The sequence below is a fragment of the Botryllus schlosseri genome, chromosome 6 (genome assembly GCF_051294905.1).
Source record: "Botryllus schlosseri isolate E-star chromosome 6, Bs_hap1, whole genome shotgun sequence".
Taxonomy (NCBI): Eukaryota; Metazoa; Chordata; class Ascidiacea; order Stolidobranchia; family Styelidae; genus Botryllus; species Botryllus schlosseri.
Window position 1 is genome coordinate 23,289,266 of NC_137241.1, and position 23,167 is coordinate 23,312,432.

The window sequence follows — 23,167 nt, forward strand, 5'->3', positions numbered from 1 at the left end:
GTGGAGGTATACTACACCACCGCAACAAATAATAATGGATTGAGGATTCAGCGGAGCGCATTAATATTTGGAGTCTGTTTAAAATGTCATACCTGGAAATCAATGTACATAATGCAAGAGTCACATGAATTGATAGTATTACTGGATTGAATATACCGACATCGCAACTTCAGTTGGTTCAGTACGTGACATAAAATGTACATTGTACAGCATGCATAATATGAAAATCTTTCTCCACTCCTCTGTAGTACCCCATTCACCAATGAATCGTTTGAAGGTGACCCAGAATGATTATACATTCCCCTCAATAGTGGAACTAAATCCCAATCACACAATGTCTGCGGGAATACGATCATTATGTTTCGCGAAACGAATGGAGCAACGGACGATCATAAAATACTCAGAAGTTTTAGCATATGATCTACCAGAGCCGTAACTGCCGCACCCAAACCCTCAATCGGGGGAGCTATAAGGGGCCCAAGATTATTTCGTTGGTCGTTTGTTGGAAGATATTCATTCAACTTGAAAATTTTCGTCGCGCTTCACGCGAATACATGTCCAGGCATACTCATATTTTAATTTCATTAGTCAATAAGGAGAAAAATGCGCATATTTTACAGAAATAGGCATATCGGCGCCGTCGATTACCACGCATTGAACAGGATTATGACTTTAAGATTGGAGGTGGGCCACAGCACATTTTCGAACCGGAAAATGGGCCACGGCGAAGAAAGGGCTGAGAACCGCTGGTATAAGCCATGCTGTACACCCCAGACACACCCCAGACGCTACTACCTCGCAGCAAGATAATAATCACCACTCTTCCTAGTTTCAAATAGTAACTTATGTATTGATGTTTGGTTATGCTTAGTTAAACGCAGTTTGACCGTTGATGCTTGGCGAGCAGTAGGCCTATCTGTGTAGTATACGTATGTATAGTACGTACACCGGACAAAGATTTGAAATTTTGTACTCGTCAAATAAAACATTACGATGGTTAAAATCACCTGCTGCTGATATATCATAACCGAGCCGTTCTTTGCTGTTTCTCGTAACGGCAGCTTTTAGTAGCCTATCTGTATTAAGTGTAAGAATTTTAAGTTCATTTTATCTTATTCACATATGACTCTACTTGAAACGGGCACCAATCGTTATTTCACAATACTTCACTCGAAATTTATACCTGTCGCCATAGCCATCCGCTTATGCACCGTGTTAGCGTCGCTTGTTGGCACAATCAGGACCAAAACAGCAATTCGTCCCCCACTCCCAACGTTGGTATTGGTAGGGTTGTAACCAAGTCACAATGTTCCAAGTCACAAGTCAATCTCACTTTTATAGTTTTGACTCGAGTCAAGTCGAGTAATTTTCAATTCACCCCCGAGTCAATTCCGAGGCCAAGTCAGCTAGTATAGGGACGAGTCCGAGTCATAGTGTTTGACTCGAGTACGAGTCCAATTCGTTATGTTCACAGATCAGTTTTCATATCAATCCGGTTCAACCAACTTCTTTCAACTCTGCTCGAGTGACATAGAATGGCTCGTATTCATAATAAAGTGATTTTCATCAGTTTTCACAGTTTACGGCCCTATTTCCAAGTATCAGGACTGATAGACGAAATACAAATAATGTGGTAACTTCACTATTCGAAGTTGCATGCAATGTCTGTCTTGGCCGCTCTAGTCTCGAGTCATGCAAAATTACTCGAGTACAAGTCGAGTCAATACAAAAATTTGGCATTTGGCATTTCCATTGTTGGGGCTCAGATTGGAAGGACCGGACTATTCGTCACGCCCACGGAGCGCGGCTATTGACAATGGACATATACCCAAAGTTTTGGCACAAAGGTCATTCTTTGGTAGCACACTTTGTTGGAGTTGCATGTTGGCAGAAATTGCATACGTCTTTCGGTGTGTCGTGTCGGGGTAATGACCGCCCCCGAAATGCCTAGCCTACTCATATAAATTATTCTTGCTTTTTTTCTTGAGAGGAAGAGTTATGCATTTCAAAATCAAGCTATTTAGAGACATTAAATCCCGAAGCTCAAAGAAAATTTTCAAGGTAATTAACTCTCTTGAAAATACTCTATAATAATTTATGTTGATTTACGAAACACTTTTGAGTCCCCTTAGAGCTCGCTCCCAGTCCTATTGGGGAGTTTGGGGTGTGGCAGTTACGGACCTGGCAAGAATGCAAATCGTTGGGTGCGACGAATAGTCCTGCATAGAGTTGGGCAATGGGTGCATTATGACGTAACAAGCAAATGAAGTATGATTTATAAAGAAAGTTGTTATCTCATTAGACCTTTTCATCGCAAGCCTTATATTGTCTTCCAATATCTCTTCTGAAATTAGTTTTAAGAAGCAAAACAAATGTAATCGTGAGTAATCGTGATTACTTTTGAAATGTAATCGTAATCGTAATCGACTACTTCCTGATTTTGCTGTAATCGTAATCGTAATCGTAATCGCGGGATTAGCAGGTAATCGTAATCGCAATCGATTACATTCGTGAAGTAATCACCCCATGTCTGGTAAATTCAGTAATCTGTAGGATCGGGGGCATATACATTTTACATTTTTTAAGTCTTATTTGCCATTCGGCCTTTCGCGTGTGGGAGTTGCCACAGTGGATTGATTAGTGATTCGCACTGAAGCTGGGCTGAAGTTTTAGTGCGGATGACCTTCCTGCCGCAACACTAACTCTTTGCCATGGCTTGAGAATAACACTGGAATGGATTGCGGTACCCAATGGCGGGGTTTTAGGTGAAAACCGCCTATGGTACCGAGACCATTCAATCAGTCAGTAATTTGGTAAATATGTGTAAAATGAAATTCCTCTTCGCCATCTTATCCATGTAGTGTAGGTAGACGGTGTCCTACAAAAGCCTAGAACGAAAGTTGACCGTGCTGTGACTCGGCAGCTCAGAAATCACAATAAGGAATATATGCCCGATGTTTGACCGTAGAATACGAAACACCATGAATACCAAATGCTGAAAAATGAAATACCGTTGTGCTTCCATCAACTGAAATTTCGGCGGCTGCAGCTCTCTAGGCGCCTGTACGTACACACTACACAGTTTATATCCGCATCTCTAGTTATCTATAGGTACACTGACGAGTAACTGCTGTTACGGATCCGCGGGCAGCGCAATGCTCATCGAGACGATTCCCCAAATATTCGCTTTCAGAAATTTATAAGCACATCGTCTTTTACGTTCTTCTTAGGCTATATATCTGTCTCACACACACGGCGCGGGGTCGCTGTTTGGATTACGATTTCCGCTGCGCTTTGTAAACCTACACGATTCCACTTATGACCATTTCTGTGTTATACATGGGACGTCATAGCCATCTGGAACTATATAGTGGTCGTTTTCTGAACCGCTACCTAATCGTGTAATGACGATACGTATTGCACTTGCGATTCCAGAGACCGTTACCATGCAGAGAATATGCGCGTTGTACATAATGTACAACGTGAAATCAATATTAATCCTCAACTTTCAATAATGCCTTCGGGCTGATGGAAAAGCTTCGATCTAGGCTGCCGTTATTTTCTCTCGACAAGTTCTAAACTCTCACACGAGGAGTATTGGGTCATTTCGGAACATTAGCGCGTTGCAAAAACGCTACTTTATTACTACGATGACTTCTGACCAGGATCAGTGATCACTGGTCAGTGGTCACATATGGCGTGCAATATAGCGCTCCCACCTGCGGCAAGTTCCCGTCGCTGATCATCTCCTACTTGAAATAATAAGTGCCGCAAAGTAGAACGCACATCACGTGTCACATAGGTTCTTTCGGCAGTCGTCGCCATTACGGTGTCACCTAGCGACAGACAAATATTCGTTGTGCTATTTGCGCACGATGCGAGGGCACAAGGACTTCAAAGGTACCGGTTCTCATAGGCCAGAACGGGGAACCTTGTGAGTACTGTAGGTCGCACGAATTCCATAACATTTCAGGCGGATCGCATTATTATTCATCAAAATTCCACCTCAAAATGCATATCCGGCCTGAGCGCACAGTTTAAATTGTGACGTCCACGTCTCCGTTTAATGGAATATACCTACCTTACCCAGAGGTGGTCAAATAAAATTGGAGGTAATGCCGTATATTTCTACTCAATTACAATTACAATTAGCGGTTACTAGACATTCCAAAACTATTAGGGGAATTGGAAAATGAAACTATATGAAAAGTACTCAAGTCATTCAGTCAGTCATTTGATGATATTTTTATTCAAGATTTCTATAAAATGAAACGCTAGGAGCAGGGTTATAACCACGTTGAGTTGAGTTGAGTGTTAATAGCTTTATCTTTTCAAAAACAACACAAGATGAAGTCACAATAAGTCAATCTCACATTTATAATTTTGACTTGAATGAATCAAGTCGGGCCCGAGTTATTTTCTTGAAGACTCGAGTCAGAATTCAAGACACATGGTTCAATTTTGAGTTCGAGTCGCTATCATCAACTGTCTTAACTTTTTTATTACTCTGCTAATCTGCATGGCTGATATTGAAGGCATCGGATTTACGATATATTAATTGTCTCATGAATGTGTGTTTTTTTAGGTATTCATGGTGCAAGTCGCGACTCATTTACACCAGGCCAATTTTCTCCATTTTTATTTCGTAGCTGCCGACTTGTAGCGCGGTCTTTTACAAGACACCGCTTACACGGATGAGATGGCGAGGAGGAGCTTAGATAAACCAACAGGAATTTCGGAGTTGAATTCGGTCAGACTCGAATCAGGGTTTTTCAAAACTGAAAAAATGGTTTATGGTCCTATTTTTCCAGTACCTGCAACATAACTGATAGACGAGATACTTCACTATTCTTCGAATTTATATCACCAATATAAACATAAAATAATTCGTATATATCTATTTGTCTGTCTCTTTACATCGCCTAGGCCAGCGGTTCCCAACCGGGGGGGGGGGGAGGAATTCCCCCCTTAGGGGGAATTTTGAAATTTTTAGGGGGGAATCTGGCTTAATTTTTTTAGGGGAAATCTGGCTTTGGCATTGTATCGGAAGATACACTGAGTTCACAAGGTTTTTAGATTTTTATGGTATAGAACTGTTAAGTAGAAATATGTTCTTTACAATTGTATGTTTCTTTGGCGGATTTCAAGCTTAGGTGTATGTTTAAATGCCTTCCGTAGATATTACACCCCCTGATAAAGTGACGGTCGCGAGACGATTTCGTTGGGGCCGCGACTGCCTCTCGATCAAATTGCTACTAAACAGGAAAACGTCAAGCCGAATTCAGCACAAGGCCGCTAGTGAAATTCTTTAACTTCTTAAGCCTACATATGAGCTTAAAACATACCGTAGGCCTACCGAATTCATCGATTCAACTCAAGTCCATAGCTAGCGGACTTGGTGATTTATTTGTCGTCAGCGGCTACCCGACCGGTCAAAAACAGGTCAAACTTGACTGTACTTTACCAATGTTTAGTGCGGTCCGTATTCGCCATAGTTCGGATATATCTGAATATGTTTGGCCATTAATTGCTCAGTCAACAAATGGTTGTGCGTTAAAAAGCACATATTTTTAGTCACAGGAAACTTTTTTCATAGGGGGGGAATTTTAGCTCAAATATCGGCCAAGGGGGGCTCGAGACGAAAAAGGTTGGGAACCACTGGCCTAGGCCAAGGTGGGTGTCTCATTCCATAGACTATACTCCTATAGTCGCTTCGACATCTTCCTGTCTTTTCATTGTATCGCATTTTTGTGGTGTATTGAACTGATAAAATTTCTAATAAACCAATGATGATGATGATGATGTCTATACCACTATATCTGTTAATTTCCTAATCTCAAAAAGTACAGTAGTAACGTGCGGTCAGGGAGGCAGGTAAGCGAAAGTGTGTCTCACCTGTCGTCAGGATGAGTAGATAATAGAAGTAAAAGAAAACCGTGAAAACCTTCAATGGTTGTAATAGCATTTATTGGTAATTTCTATCGATGTTCTGTTCATGCTTGACTTAAGTGCGATGGGTGGTTAGATACTAGGGCTGAGTAAAATGATTCGACTACCTAAATATGTATCGAGTATCAATTCAAATAATTTCAGTCAAGTAGTGAAAGATGATTTTTCGAGTAATGAATTAAACGTTACTTTGCCACTAAGAGTGAATACTAGTCCATCCTCAAGATTACCGGACCACCACCTCACCTACAGAGGTGGTCAAAGTAGTCAAGAAGGCTACTCAAGTAAAAGAAGAGACGCAAAAATCTACTTAAGTACGAGTAGAAATACTTCTTCCTTACGCAACCTGAAACTACTTGAAGTAGAAGAAGAATTTGCTGGCTTTAAATAAACTCAAGTAAGTAAGTAGTTTTGAAAAAGGTCATAATACGCTCGCATGGACTTTCAAAAGCTGCAAATTGATTTATGCGGAAGGTGCAGAGAGCTTCATGTACAATGCATATTGATGCATCTCAGAGGTATAAATTTCCGAAAGCATGAGCATTAGACCGCATCATGAGATGCAAATAATAGTTTTGCTATGGAAATGAGATACTAATCTTTTGTTTGCTCGAACATCCCGTTTTAGAAAATGTCATGGCATGATCCCTCGCGCATATTACGGCCTTTAGTTTAGTCGGAGAGCAATACGGAGAAGTTGTATGGATACGATGTTAACACTTTGCGCGATTCGTATACGATGATAAAAAATATGGCGTAACGTAAAAATGCCATATTGTGCAGTTCAAAGGCGGCGACATTTATTTTTTGACGAGATGGCGAAGTCTTGTGACATCATAATTGTTCCATTTCGATGACGTCATCGTCGCACTAAAACATACTTTACTATACATGCCGCTGGTGTACACTGTACGTGCAGCGTTAAACCATAGTGTCCTATATGGTGTCGACACAGGCAAATCTCACGCCTCAGTGAAATTGTATCTCGTCACAATTTCCATTTGGCTACAGCCCTCCAGTAGGGTTGCCATATTTTTGTGAAGCAAATTCCGGACACTGTTTAGCGCCCACTAGCGGAATTTAAAATGAGTTGTAACACATTGACTGTCAATATGACGTCACACTAGCAAAGCATCGCCCATCGACTATATACAGATACACTATACAGGAATGAAGTGGAACATATGTCATGAATTGAGCCATCTGTAATGTGAGCTCTGGTAATTGCTACTTGCTAGGGTTTGCAATAGATTCCTCCGCGGCCGGATGAAATCATCTGGCGGGTCGTGTCTGGCCTGTCAGGGCCCAAAAAGCACTGATCTTGGGCCACCATAGGGTAGTCGATGTAACTTGTTGGGCACTTACTATATGCATTTAGCATTTGGCTGTTGAATTTTATGTATGAATTCTGTCAATAATATTGATTCTTCGATATATTAGGCTATTATAAAATGCACCAGCAGGTTGCACACACAGTGATTTCCAACCTTTTATGCTCGCGACCTCGTTTCCCACTTGAAAATGTTCCGTGGCAAAGATCAAAACTTGTAAAGCTGATTACTGAAAAAATTCAGCTTGCCCAAACTTCCTCACGGCCTAGGAAGCTGATTACATCCAACATCATCGCGATCTGTAGATAAAGGCTGACGAGCCCTAGAATTGGAACCACTGTCTGTGATTGAAGCATTCAATCGGTTTAACCAACTCTAGGAATATACCGTTAGCTTATAATTGCGATTACAATCAGACTTATTTCAGTAAATGATGGTTATTTATATTTATTTTGATTGCATTTTTTGACGAGGGTGGTGCCTGGAGCCCATACTAATATCATTATACGTTGCATTAACTCGCGCGCGGCGCGAAGAACAATTTTGAATAGCATAAATCTGCTTGAAAATAACATTGTTTATGTTGATTTACGAAAAACTTTGGAGCCTGCTTCAAGCCTTCAAAATTCCGGACATTTAGGCATATTTTAGAAATTCCTCCCGGACGCAGATTTTTCGGTGAAATTCCGGACATGTCCGGGAAATTCCGGACGTATGGCAACCCTACCCTACAGGCAATTTGACGGTCATTTTTGACCGGCTTGCCGAGCATTAAATCTGGTGAAACGGGTATCAATCGAAAGCTGAATCTGCACTGATTACGAAAATATAAATTATATTCCGCTCGTGTCCCTGGAACTCCCACAATCAGCCTCGAATTTTTCATTGTTATGGAGATTGGCATTGGGACGCAACAATGGTGTATGGCTCTTTTTCTCTTGAGCTACTCTCTCGTTTCGCCAGACAGCATTGTTACGTCCTGAGCTACTCTCTCGTTTCGCCAGACAGCATTGTTGTGTCCCAATGCCAATCTCCAGAACAATGAAAAATTCGAGGCTGATTGTGGGAGTTCCAGGGCCACGAGCGGAATAGAATTTATATTTTCGTAATCAGTGCAGAGTCAGCTTTCGACTGATACCCGTTTTACCAAATTTAATGCTCGTCAAGCCGGTCAAAAATGACCGTCAAATTGCCTATAGCCAAATGGAAATTGTGACGTGATACAATTTCACTGAGGCGTGAGATTTGCCTGTGTCGACACCATATAGGACACTATGGTTAAACCATTCGCGTGACGTTTTAATATCGGCCCTGCCGGCTGCAGTCATAAATACCAAACCATGCAGTCGAGTTATTAAATGGAATCTTAAAACGGTACGATCATTCGCAACCAGTCCGCCCGACGGAATGCATTGAACAAAAATCAGAATTTATGTCACTGAGAATCTGGAGTTGCATCAATGTTATCCGCGCCCAATGCACCATGTGAGTAACGAAATACACTGTGCACTGGCTTGGCAAGTACACACGACAACTCTCCAATATTTCAAGCAGACAATTATGCTGATTTCAAACGCGAAATCGCGCAGCCAATCAGTAATCAGTAATCCGCCAATCAGTAATTGTCTCTTGCGGTTTCTTGCTTCGCGTTGACCAACTCGCATCGCGGCAATTGCTTGCAGATTGAAAGTTGAAACAGAGATTTGGGCGTCATTGGTGCATTTCCCGATTTACGTTCGCGAAGCATTTCAGGAGTACATCGGTCAATTCGTAAATTCAATTTGCATGTCGACGGCCGCCAACACATACTAATGGAATTACGCGTTGACGACGGCATAAATTTCCTTCTACGGCCGCAGGTTGGCCACCCCTGGGCTAGAATTAATTCCACTTCCGGGCACATGCCGCGATCTTATCAATAGAAATCCACTGACTACCACATGCCTGATAGTTTAATATTCGATATTGTTGTTCTCGATACGAGTACATCCAGCAATTAAGTTTATCGGAATGTAGAAGGTTCCCTGTTCAAACGAATCGAATAAAATCAGAATTTAATTGTGCCTCCCAGAATCTTGTGATGCATCAATATTTGACAATGGCATGGCATGGCCTACTTCACGTAATGAAAGGAACACAGAAAAATGACTTTGTGCGACAATTTCGGAGTACGAATGTATCAAGTATACAACAAGAAATATGGATGATGGCAAATGATACAGCGTGTATTCTAATCAGTATCGCCACGAATGGGTTTGAGTCTGACACCGTATTGGGTAGCTTTCGTCGCGACAATTGTTTTCTCATTATATCGGTGTTTAAGCTGTATTGCTGCATTTCCGGTTTAATGTCACTGGTAAAGCTGTGTTAGAGAAACGAATCTGCGCAGAGATGAATTCCAATTTGTAGGCACACACCAACACACCCTCCAACTTCGCGCTCCGATAACCAAGACTAGCTAGCTAGCTCACGAATGGTTTTGTAAACGAATATGGGCGCACATAATTTTGATTTCAGAAAAGCAGAACGTCTATTCGGGCGCGTGGTCGGGAGAGGAGATCCAGGATGGTGCTTCTCAGCACACGCTAGGCGCGTAGCCAGTCGAAAAATTAGGGGGATTTGGATTTTTTTTCAAATTTACCAATATAGCATCAATTCAATTCGGGTTAAGTACATGTGTAAATGGTGATCATATAATCTCTTCGTAATGACGGTTTTAAGCGTATAATAAGCTTACCAAAGAGTCCAGGAGTGCTGTCAATTAGCGAGTCCCTGATCCAGTGGTGGCTCGTGACTATATGGGGTGGTGGGGCAAGGGGTACATGCGATGTTAATAATCTAAATGACGTCACAATAGTGTACTTCGACGTGAAAATGTGACTTCGTGGTCGTCACACACAGTTTGTATGGTGTATAGATATTAGGCATGGTTAACTAGGCTTACGCATTTCAAATTTTAATAATATATTCATGACAGAAATATACTAAAACCAGAAGCTTTTCGAGGTGACACTCTTCAAATTATTCGGAAGAAAATATGAAGTACAGTAGTTCATACCTCCATATTTTAACGTTTGTATCAATAGGCGCATTGCGCGTGGTGTGATTTCATAGTTGCAAGATGTTCAATGACGAATTCATTGAAATCTGGAATAGCCTACCCATAATGACAGCGCTGAGAATCCTGAGCACATCTACTATAACTCATCGAGCCTATATCTTTACAAATCCCGATTCTAAGAGAAGTCTCGATGCATTTTAATGTGCTGAAACCACGCTTGGATTCTTCGGATGAAATCGGAGTGGTCAATATGATATTGAAAAAGCCAGTTACTGCAGCAAAGTTGATAGAAAGCGATTTTTCAACTATAGGAATTTTGAAAGTTCACTACTGGTTACTACTTCGAAAAAAAGATGCATTCGAATATAAGTCAGTCAATTCAACCGAGTAATGTCGACGATCGGGTAATATCGAGACACCGTTTGCAGTAGAGAGAGACCACATGATTCAGATCACGATACCCAATTTTGTTCCAACTAGATAGACTGCCTCTGGCACCAGCAGTGTAAAAGTGTATAACAAGGCGTCCTTATCCTCGCTTATACCTCAGCCCTTCATTTTTATCGAAATATGTTGGGAAAAAGGTAAGAGTGCGCTTTCCTCCCGCGTACAATTAGATCAATGGACAATTTTTAGGCTGATAAGGACCGTGTCTCTTTACCTCTAATTATTGCTCCGAAGGAAACTGCACAAACGGCGTAAGGAGCAGAAATTCAACACGATTCATGTTCGCAATTGACCGCTGGCTAACAATCTGTAGTGTAGACATAAGACTATAACCAGAGGTGGTCAAAGTAGTCAAGAAATCTACTCAAGTAGAAGTAGAAGTAGCGACGAAAAAATATCTACTCAAGTACGAGTAGAAGTACTTCTTCCATAAGCAACCTAAAACTACTTGAAGTAGAAGTAGAATTGACTGACTCAAGTAAAAGTACTCAAGTAAGTAAGTAGTTATGAAAACGATCCTAATTCGTTCACATTGATTGTAAAAAGGTGCAAATAGAGCTATGCGATAGGTGACGAGCTTGATTCATATTGATGTATACCAGCAGGTATCCAATTTTTGATAGCATAAGTATTCGTCCACATCATGGGATGCAAATAATAGTATTGATATGGAAATGCGATGCTAATCCTCTGTTTTCTCGAGCAGCACGTTTTAGAAAATAGCATGGTATGGCGCCATTCCCCATATTATAAGGCCCGTAGTTTAGTCGAAGACCAATACGGAGAAGTTGTATAGGATACGGTGTAAAGTCTGTAAACACTTCGCGAGATTAGTAAATGTTAATAAAAAATAAGGTGGACCGTCAAAATGCCATATTGTGTAGCTTTATTTCCAGAAATTAAAGGCATTACTACACTGGCTTTTATACTTCTACCTGTATGTTATCTAGAAAAAAGAACTGATAATAATTATAACTCAAAGTATATGATACTGGGAATTGAAAGTGAAATATCAATACTACTTCTAAAACCGAAGAGACTTTTTGGGGTACAGAACTTAAATATACATTTTAATAATATATTCATATTAGAAATATATTAAAACCCGAAGCTTTTCGAGCCAACACTCTTCAGGGGTAATCGTCGGCATAAAGAGAAATTCAAAAACTTGCATATAGCTACATTGCGTACAGCCAATTGTGACGTCATAGAAGCAAAACAACAGCAAATGCAGACAAACCGCGAGCGCAGCTAGTGGCCAATTTTTAGCTGACGCAAACGTTCCTTCTGCTGGCATAAGCGTGGTTGATGGATCTTAGTGAATGTCGATTCCAGTGCGGACAAGTGGAAAAGTGTGCGGCCTCTACCCAAAATTGAGAATCTGTCGTCACTATAGTTATTGGCGCAAGTAGCATGCTCAGCTAAATGCCTGCCAATGGCAGAGTTTATTGCCACGGCCTGATTGTGTTCGGACACCCTTAGGTCAGTTTCAGTTTCAGCGGCCTGTCCCTGGGAATTTAATGTACGTAGTCTAATAACACGCGGTACATGTTGTTTAATACGTTCCTGCAAGCGCTGAGTTGTTCTTCCTACGTACCGACAATCACAGTGGCACTTAAATTCGTAAACTATATTGCTTTGTTGAGAAGCGGGAAGAACATCTTTGCGCGTTGCAGGAAGTAGTTGTTTGGTGGTGAATACAACATTCGTTTTGACGTTGTCGTAACAACGATCTACGGCGGAGATCAACTGTTTCTCAAAACGAGAAGAGATGGGACCCAACCACGGTAAATGTATGTATACATTATTCTCAGGGCGTTCGTTTGTGTTTTGGGAATTGCTGGCATCGAAATTGTTGAGTTTTCTGTCCTGAGTTTTCTGCGCTTGATGATATGTTCCGGGTAACCGTTATCAATTAAAATTTTCCGGATATATTCGAGTTCCGAGTTTAATTTTACATCCGAACAGATCATCAATGCTCTATGTACCAATGCTCCAATTAAATTCAGTTTACGGCGGTTTGGGCTGAACGAATTCCAACGCAGATATTGTCCGGTAAATGTTGGTTTCCGGTACACCGAAGTAACGATGTTAATACCCCGTTTCTCTACAAGAACGTCCAAGAACGGTAACGAGCTGTCGCACTCTTTTTCAAATGTGAATTTCAATGAAGGACATAGGACATGCTAGATTACGATATGACAAGTAAATGCTAGATTGTGAAACATCAGTTTCAAGCGTTATGATGAGCCATATATACTGTGATGAATTATTTGATATGGACGAAGGGTGACAATGTGGTGTGAACGGAACCACGCCAACCCTCTACCTTAATTATATTCACCGATACTTTCGTGAAATCATACTGGTCACTCCGTGTCCAGCACTGCGCGCGACAAAAATTCTGGGCTTTTATGAAAAAAATGTTGATACTCCGTCAAAACAGCCCCGAAATTCCTCAGGCTATCTTCCTGATTGGAAGATTGAACTACTTCTACTTGACAAACTGAAAATAGCGAAAATAAAGTAAGTAGATCACAAAATACTACGAAGTAGAAGTAGAAGTAGAAGTAGCGAAAATCAGATCTACTTTATTAAGTACAAGAAGTAGAGGAAAACTACTTGAGTATACTTCGAATAAGTAGAAGTACTTCGTTACTGACCACCTCTGACTATAGCCTATATAGACTAACCCAGGGGTTCTCAACCTGGGGGGCGTGAAACATCTGAAGGGGGCGCAAAGAAGCGTTCACCTGAAAAATTTTTCGCGCTTCGCGCGATTTACCTCCAATACACACGTGTTTTTCTCTATATGGACCTAATTTCATCTTTTTTATTTTCTTATCAACATTCATAACCGTCCATACCAACAAACAATCTGTTATGGTTGCTAGCATCCCAGTTGGATTTTGTGATATGACGATAAGGGGGGGGGGGGCGCGAAATTTTGCACCGTCAAAAAGGGGGGCGTATCTAAAAAAAGGTTGAGAACCACTAGCCTAACCGGAAAGGTCAACGAGTTCAGACACAAACGCCATTGTTATCTCATAGATTGGACCTGCCATATTGAATCCAGCACATCATTTTAAATTTGAAGAAGTAAGACGAAAGCAGCCTCGGAATTTCGGTCTCGGAACAACATAGGAGATTTTGGCCATGCAACTGGAGACTGTGACATAGGCTAACACAAATGGCTTACTGTCTAGAAGTCTGCTGTTAAGCGGCATTGGAAAATATATTACGGAATAAATACGCGAATGAAAGCTGTAAACTTAGTACACTGTTACATGACATCATCGAGAAGTAGCCTCATGACCCTTTTCGGTATGGTACTGTCAAAATTAATACGAACAGTCTGTTCGGAACAGAACAACACCGAATTTTGCGTAAAATTTACTGAGGAAAAGGCTGATCAAGTGATCAGATCAGCTGTTAGCCGTCATCGAGAACGAAATGGCTTTCGCGCATGACAGGGGTTTGTAAGCAAATGGCTTGAAGACCACAATTTCACGGTGAAATTGACATTGGAGAATATAAAATAAAAGTAAGTATTTAAATGCAAAACGAGAATGTTAGTAAACTGTTTCATGATATCATCGTCTCATCACTAGGGCAAGTTTTTGTTGCAGTTAAATCCGCGGAAAGTTGCATTTATTTATTTATTTTCGACAAAAGTTGCAAAAGTTGCAGTAAAAGACCAGATTTTGCTCGGTTGACTAAAAAAAGGTCAATTTACCGGCTCAGCTCCCAAAATACCCGTACTTCGGTGCTGATTTACGGTGTTTCAGTCGAATTTGGCCGTGTATTTCACCAAAACCGAAAATACTTTCATGAAAAATCTAAAAAGTTGCAAAATGTTGCAAAGAGTTGCATGAAAAAAATGGACAAAAGTTGCAAAAAGTTGCACTATAAGATTCCTTCAAACAGCTTAAAACAGCATTCTACATATCTTACAAGTATTTAGGAAGCTGCCGGAAGCTGTAAAAAAAAGTTGCAAAAACTTGCCCTACTCATCACCTATCTCAGTATGGAACACAGTTAACGTTACCGGCTTTTGCGTGAAATCCGCAATGCGTTAGGTAGGCTTAGTGTCAGATCGGCGCACATCTCTACCATACTCGACCTCGATAACGAAATTACTGCCCTAATCATTGAGTGTCAACCTTGAGACTTGGCACAGCGTTCGATACTAAAATCATGACATACCTTGCAAAAGCTCATGACGGATCTAGGCAAGGAGCATCGTTAAAATCAATAGAGACCAATACCGGCTTTGCATAAAATCTGTTAAGTGATAAATGACGAGTCAGCTCTCACTCGACTTAGGAAACGAAATTACCACTAACACAGTTCAGTGACAAACTTAAAACTTGGTACAGCGTTCGATACTAACATTAAGACTTACCGTGCCAAATGTCATTACCGATCTCGGTATGGAGCATCGTCAAAATCAATGGACACCAATACCGGCTTATGAGTAAAATCTGTTTGCGATACATGACGGATCAGCACACACTCAATTTCGGAAACGGAATGACTGCCCTAATCTTTAAGTACCAACCCTGAAACTTGGGGCAGTGTTAAATACCACCATCACGACAGAACACACCAAGTTTCAAGAATTATCATGGTGTGAAACACCGTCAAAATGGACCTATACCAGCAAAGATCGACTCCACGCATATGACGGTAACCGAGTTCAGATATAGATACGATTGTTACATCACACCTTAAGGGCATCGAGTCGAGACTGTGTTGCCCCACCTGCTCCGTAATTTTATGAATAGGAGAGATTAAATCATTGTTTCTTTATTCGATTGAATAGTATATTCATATTAAAATGAACCCGAATATTTTCGGCTGACACTCGTCAGGGGTAATCGTCAGCAACTAGTAGAGAATTCGAAAGAACAGCGTATATCAACAATCGTAACACAAAATATGACGTCATATTTTGTGTTACGATTGTTGATATACGCTGTTCTTTCGAATTCTCTACTAGTTGCTGACGATTACCCCTGACGAGTGTCAGCCGAAAATATTCGGGTTCATTTTAATATGAATATACTATTCAATTGTATATGGAAGTTCTGTACCTCAAAGAAGCTGTTCAAATGTTTCTTTATTGTGCGCGGCTTTGAGATAATAGACCAGCGATTCTCAACCGGGGGTCCGCGGACCCCTAGGGGTCCGCGAAGCAATTTCAGGGGGTCCGCGAGACCTCTGAATTTTTAAAATTGTTGATAACCTAATTTTTATTTTATTTTTTAATTTGAGAAATCATGAGGCGGTTTCGCACCACAACCGCTAAAACCTTGTGACTGATATCATCATAATAATCGTCTGACATGGACTATCGTAGTGTGGAAACTCATTTTCATTGCCAATATTCCAATAATCTGCTGATACAAACATATTGCTGTTTAGAGACGTTTTGTTGGGGTTTGTGTAAAAAATAAAATATGGAGATAGTAACGTCAATCAGGGTGACTTCGTAATGGCTGCGAAACCTTCTCCATTAGAAGTTGTCAGTCTCATCACATTAGTGAACACTGAACAGTCGTTTGTAAAAAAATTTCCGAAGTATTTTGATAATTTGTCCCAATGGAAGGAACTGCTTCTTGGAGGTACAGGACTTTAATATACAATTGAATAGTATATTCATATTGAAATGAACCCGAATATTTTCGGCTGACACTCGTCATAAATCGGACAATGATATACCTGCTCTCAAAGCTCGGCAATCAGATTTGGCGCATTCTCAGTGCGAATGCCCTATCGACCAGGCTGATTTTTTTATGAACAAGAAGTGTTCCGTTGCTATCAAAGCATTACGCGCCAACCCTGAAATTTATATCACCAGTTATATTGGTATGCAGCCTTGTCTTGTTAATGTTCAATTGTTCATGGTCGAAAATGTTTGCTCGTAAATATATATGTAAACCCGAACAGAACAAGTCGTTTCATGACAGTCTTTCTCTGGTTGGAAAATGTGGATCCATTATTTGGAGCATAAAATTTGTCTCGAATTTTGGATTAGGATTTCACTTTAACGGTAGAAACTATCTGCTGGCCCTGCGCTAGATGCTGGACGTGATATGTTCATAAAATATGTGTTTCTTCATTATGGTACCATAAGTGTTGCGATCATACATCGTCGGAAGCGTTATGCGTTAATATTGCATTAGCTTCCATCTATCTTTGCGGAAATGGTTTTCGGCACTCCTCGTTCGTATCAAAACGAAGACGCGGATTTTCAAAACATGACCACGTACTTCAAGAAATACAGCAGCAAAATTAGCTTTGAAATAATAAAAGTCAACCAATTTCACCATAAATAGTATGATGTTATCTTGAAGAAAATTCATTATTTTGCTGTTTATCAGAAGCCTACAGTTCATATTTGCACAAGACAGATGAAGGTTGCACCATAATAGAGCTAAAATTGAACTAGAACTTGAGGGGGTCCGCGAGGGTTCGTGACAATGAAAAGTGGTCCGCGAAGCCAAGAAGGTTGAGAACCACTGTAATAAACAGTTAAAGCTTATTTTGAGCGCTACTGGGGCATGCTTCGGCTAGCCATTCGCAAAGCGAAAACACGGAAGAGAATTCGATTTTCGCAGAGACTTCGCTATACATGGGCAATTGGGCATTTACAAGCGAAAGCACAAGAAGAATGCAATTTGCGTTGGGATGTCGGTATATATTGATTTCTGTGCGTCTATAAATGATAAATTATTGTTATTGAACCGAATTTTAGGTGGGGCAATGCCCCAGTAGCCCTATAGGACGAGCCGCCACTGCCCTGATCTCTGGTGAACAATTAAATACGCGCGCGTACTACGCAGTCTCGGCGACGGTCTTCGCTAATCAAAAGGTCCGAACTTGATGGCACCGATTTCAAACCTTCGTCGTCTTTCAGAACTCAAGCCATGATATACACATCTTCTGATCGTTACGTTCAAGTATTAGAGGGAATCAATTACGCACGTTGAAGTCTGTTCGCAGCGATTCGATGTTATTCAGTTTCGCGACGTCGCTTTTTAATCGATGTGACATAAAAACAATCGCTAATTAGCGTGAACTCGTCCGCATTGTCTCGTAACCACCAAGAAATAGGAGCCAAAGCATGCTATGCCCGAGACGTGATTGTTAGTTAGACCAGCAATGATATCTTTCACACCAGGCCTATTGCAGCAGGCCAGCGATAATATCGTGCACACCAAGCCGACGCCGCCAATGCAGATGCGATTGCGCGGGCAAGCGATGAAATAGTGTGAACTGGACCTATTGCAGATGCAATTGTTCAAGCCTGCAAAACCAGGCTTGTTCGAGACGCGATAAATCAGGCTAGCGACGATTGCCACGCGCACGGGAATGAATGACCTAATTTCGCGACCATCTCAGCGGGAGATCATCACAGACTCTTTTCGCTAATTGACAACACGTTTCGAGTAAATCGGCCGCGCGGAACACTGACACAATTATTGAATTGCAACTGAATATTAGAGTTAGAACGATCATTTCAAAATGAAGGGGTGTCGCCTTTCACGCAGGGAAGTTCGGCACCCGAAACCCCGTGGCTACGCGCCTGGCACACGCGCGTTAGGGCTATGACTTGAAAAAAAAATTGCCTGTAGCAGTAATTAATGAACATTTTAGTATAAATTAATAAAATAATAATCATTTTGTTCAAATCGAAAAAATGTCCCGCACAAACTATCTTCAATTTTCGACACTGGTCCAAATACAGAGTTGGATCAATTGTAATTTGTAATTGAGCTGACTGTAATTAAATACATTTTTTTTCATGTAATTGTAATTGTAATTGGACCATTTCTATTTTGTGTAATTGTAATTGTAATTTGATAAAAAATTTGTTCAATTACAATTTCATTTACATTGTTATGGAAACCTGACAATCACAACATAAAATAATCAATAAACCATTTATTCGTCACACCAGTGAAAATCCGGTACGGACCAGGATGACGACGAGGGGCCGCAAGGCCTTAAGGCCTTAGTTTCCAACCGAGGCGTCATCAAACTCGATCACGCATTTGTAGAGATGTTATCCAGGGTTGTATAATGACTCGAGTCACGATTTTCTGATGACTCGACTCTAGTCATTTTATCAAAATACGGAAATGACTCGACTCGAGTCAATTTGTGTATCAACTCGACTTGGACTCAAGTCATTACGCCAAGACCGACATTTCATTGTGATTTCAAAGAATAGTATAGCAACCACACTATTGGGATTTCATCTATTGCCACGGGTACTTGAAAATGCGAACAGAGATTGCTAAAAGGGAGCAATGTATTATTATATTATCAATGCGAACCATTTGATATCACCAAGTAGAGTTATAAAAAGTGGATTTAACAAGAATTCAATTGGAAACATGAGCAGTCAACACAATGACTAGGACTCGGACTCGGGTTATAATACCATGGCTCGGACTCGACCCTCTGCTCGCTGACTTCGACTCGGACTTGACTCGGTGGTGAATTGAAAATAACTCGACTTGACTCGAGAGTCAAAACTATAAAAGTGAGATTGACTTGTGACTTGGCTACAGCCCATGGTGTTATCCCAATATTACCTCGAATCTTGGCCAAATTTACTGCGGCCAAAAATTTTCGGACCTTATAATGTTCATCAAATGCAATGTAACAGTTTCCGAGTAAGTGAAAATAAAGATGCGAAACAAAATGTTGTAATTCGTAGTTAGCAGGAGGTTCTCTCCTTTTGCATTTATTTAAATTTTACGCATCTTATCGGTATCATCCTTATCGCTGACCCCTTACCAATTACATTTCATTATACTCACTCAACTCTGAGTAGCCTAATCGTTTGATTACATTCCATTGACTGTCCTGTAGCCTATTCGCTGTTAGTCGCTCAAACCTTTGGTTGTTAGCAGTCTCTTGAAACATTTTTATGTGTTTGTAGTTTTCAGTACTCATGATTAGGAATAGTTCGAATACGTTCGAGTTCTTTTCTTAATTCAAGGGTATTCTACGTATCATGAAACATGAAACATGAAACATGAATAGCTTGAGATTGTTGTTAATTACGTCGCTATACGGTTGTCGAAGAGCACCTCTCTGTCGAATCAATTGTTTGTTTACTTATAGAGATTGTAGTTTAACAGTAATTGTAATTGTAATTGTAATTGTAATGTAATTGAAACATGCAAGGATGTAATTGTAATTGTAATTAAACTGAATTATTGTAATTGATCCAACTCTGGAATAGACCCATTTGTAAAACAAGGACAGCCTACATATTTACGGAGACACATGCGCGATTACCGTTGCCAGTTAACTGCTCTGGAATGTATGCATCGAAAATTATATTGCGTGTTGTTCACAAAAACTCATTTTAACTCCGGATAACAAATGATGGCGTCACAAACTAGGTACTGTACTAGGCCAAGGTGGGTGTCCGATTCCATAGACAACTCCTAGTCGCTTCGACATCTTCCTTTCTCTTCATTGTATCGCATTTTTTGTGGTGTATTGAACTGATAAAATTGCTAATAAACCAATGATGATGATGATGATGAAACTCATCCAGCACGACCAGTATGACGTTTCACATACGATTTATGTTGTAGTTTTAGGGGATTGTCTTGCGTACTGGTGTGTTGTGTGTCTTGTGTACTCAAACTATACTCAAACAAGCTAATAGCTGCTGCGTAATGACGGAAGTTTTGGGTAGTGGGGAATGAAGGCTCGGAATAAATCTCAGCTGGGGAATGAAGACAAAAAGGTTGGGAACCACTGGCCTAGGCCAAGGTGAATGTCTGACTACTCTAAGTCGTTTCGACACCTTCCTATCTTTTCATTGTATCACAGTTTTGTAGTGTTTTTAATTGATGAAAATATTAATAAAACTGATTGATTGTAACCGATCGAGGACGAGGACCACAGTTGCGAACCGGAGGGAGCGCGGCGTCATTTGCAACAGCGACCCCTATCCGTAGTAAAAGCGAAACATGCATAGGTCGATGTAGCGATGCGATCGCTTTTGGAGACCGCGCAATGTGTAATTCGAAGATTGGGTTGTCTTAATTTTGATGTGAATATTGATGTATTTGGAGAGTTCTAGAAACTACTCGTAATGTGGAGGCCTAATGAATTTTATGCATATATAGTTCTGATAATAAACAATCGCCTATTTATTTACCCTACCCTACCTTACGCTTACGGACTTACGTCTTAAGTCTAGGCTGGCTAGTGGCTACCAATCGAACGCACACATCCTAGTTTGCGCATAGTGGTAAAAAAGAATGAAACGTGAAACGAGTCGTGCACACTGATTGAGGAATACATAAAGACATGTTGCTGTAAAAATGAACGAGTGTGGCCTAATTGAAATAAAAAGTCCTTTGTCAGTTGTCGACGGTTGATAATTTATACTCATGTGCATGGGCCTGTGCTAACCGTAGCCTAAGATATTTGATAGACTATTTAAATTGTTATATCAGGAGCTATTATACTGGGATTCGGATTGTAATGATCCTTTGAACACTATCTTTTCATTCCATGTGGCATATGACATGACAACCTATCATTTATCAAGTATCATCACATTTGCAAATTATCGCTATCTAGCTATATAAATATGGATGTTTACTATTCAAAATCTGTTGCCAAACATAGCAACGAATTGTAACATTTCACAAATTTGTAAATAATTCTTTGTTGGAGTTGTTGAACCTCAATACTTGCTGCTTAACCTGAGCTCTTGTGTATGAATTGTGCAGAAACTAGAAAATCCAACCTCAGGATTTCAAAAATCCAAATTCACACATATTGGCTGGACACATAATTATGCAACTATCATATAGATTAATCATTGCTTCTAATGTGATATCGCGCATAGTGTATTCGAAATTGATCATGTGGTTAGCAGGTTGTAGAAGGCATGCACTTTTAAGGACTGGAATTGGATGTGACATTTTAACGTTACATGGAATTCCCTGTTGTTCGTGTTGAATAGCCTAGTCTCAAATAGTTGCTATGCTACCCACAGTCGATAATCACATAGTTCTATGTGATAGCCTACTTCAATTATGACTCATCAAAAGTCAAGTGCCTCCGATCAACCTTCTGTGACAAGGCAACAAATTACCTATATAGTTTTCACTTTTCAGTGACATTCACATATAGATATATGCAATGCTGCTACGATGGAATGTGGTTAGAGTCGTATCAAGTACAAAATGATAACCATGCCTTGGCATATGGCGATGGGCTGAATAAGCTGGCTTTTGTTGTACATTTCTGGTCACTTGAAAATCGGGGAACATCGTCATGTAAATTTCACCTATGGATTTTCAGTAATTAGATTCTAGTGTCTGAATTTAGAGGGAATGAGGTTAATATGGGATTTTATATATTTGAGCAAGGTACTCCATAATGACGAATTTTTCGACTGTTAGAATCATGCTGACCTTAATGATATGCTATTTATATTACATCGGTAGAATGGTAGATATGTTTCGTGTCACTGCAAATGATCTGTATTTAATCTGTACTTTGAGCATTAATACTGGTAATGCTAGTAGGCTAAGGTTGATTTTAGATTTCTATGGACAATATTCGGTCGTTTCAGCATTCTGCTATCTGTTTACAATATTGGATCATTAAGTGTCTTGTGTGTGTCGAAATGTAAATTGTATGCCTTCAGTTGATAAAATAATAGGATTGCTGCGATCTGATTATGATAATAATCATTATCACATTGGTTTGGAGTCTACCTTGGTGATTTTTCTTGCTTGAAACTGAGTAACTGACTATTGCATTTATGGCTGCAATTGATGGGCGACGTAATTGTCACTGATTGTGTTGTAGGTCTGTATAATTTAATACGGTCCTCAAAACTTGTTACTCGCTTAATGGAATGTGTTTTAAAACCTTGGGAGTCCCGATACCGCATCCATTATCAGGAAATACTGCCAGCTTGTATAAGTTGTCGTTGATGTTTCTTATGATAAACTTCCTACAGTAGGCGTCACAGCAACGCAACGCAATGGCAACATTCCGATGTTATTCAGATTATGAATGATCATGCATTTTTGATAGGTCTATGGGTCTGTGTGTTGATTTAACATCTAACCCAAACGGTGTATTATGATGTAATCTTAAGATTTTTCTTGATTGATATGTTATTTTCGTTCTTCAGCGGAAATACAAGACAGCAAGTTTGTATGAAATCGTGTTTCACCATGGCCAACTTTCTTGTTTTAGTTAACCATGTTTTCGTTCATTCCTTCTTGTGGTCACATTTATACTGTACTGTGGCATATATTCAATGTCAAAGATATGTTTTCCGCACTATGTTTCGTCGAACGAATTAGAAGTCTTT

At 40.2% G+C, this 23,167-nt stretch overlaps 1 protein-coding gene across 1 annotated transcript in view; it reads right to left on the reverse strand.

Moving 5' to 3' along the window:
* Nucleotides 1–23,167, reverse strand: part of LOC145440404 (rab proteins geranylgeranyltransferase component A 1-like) — a 266,120-nt gene that overhangs the window by 50,184 nt on the left and 192,769 nt on the right. The gene's annotated exons all lie outside the window — the stretch shown is intronic.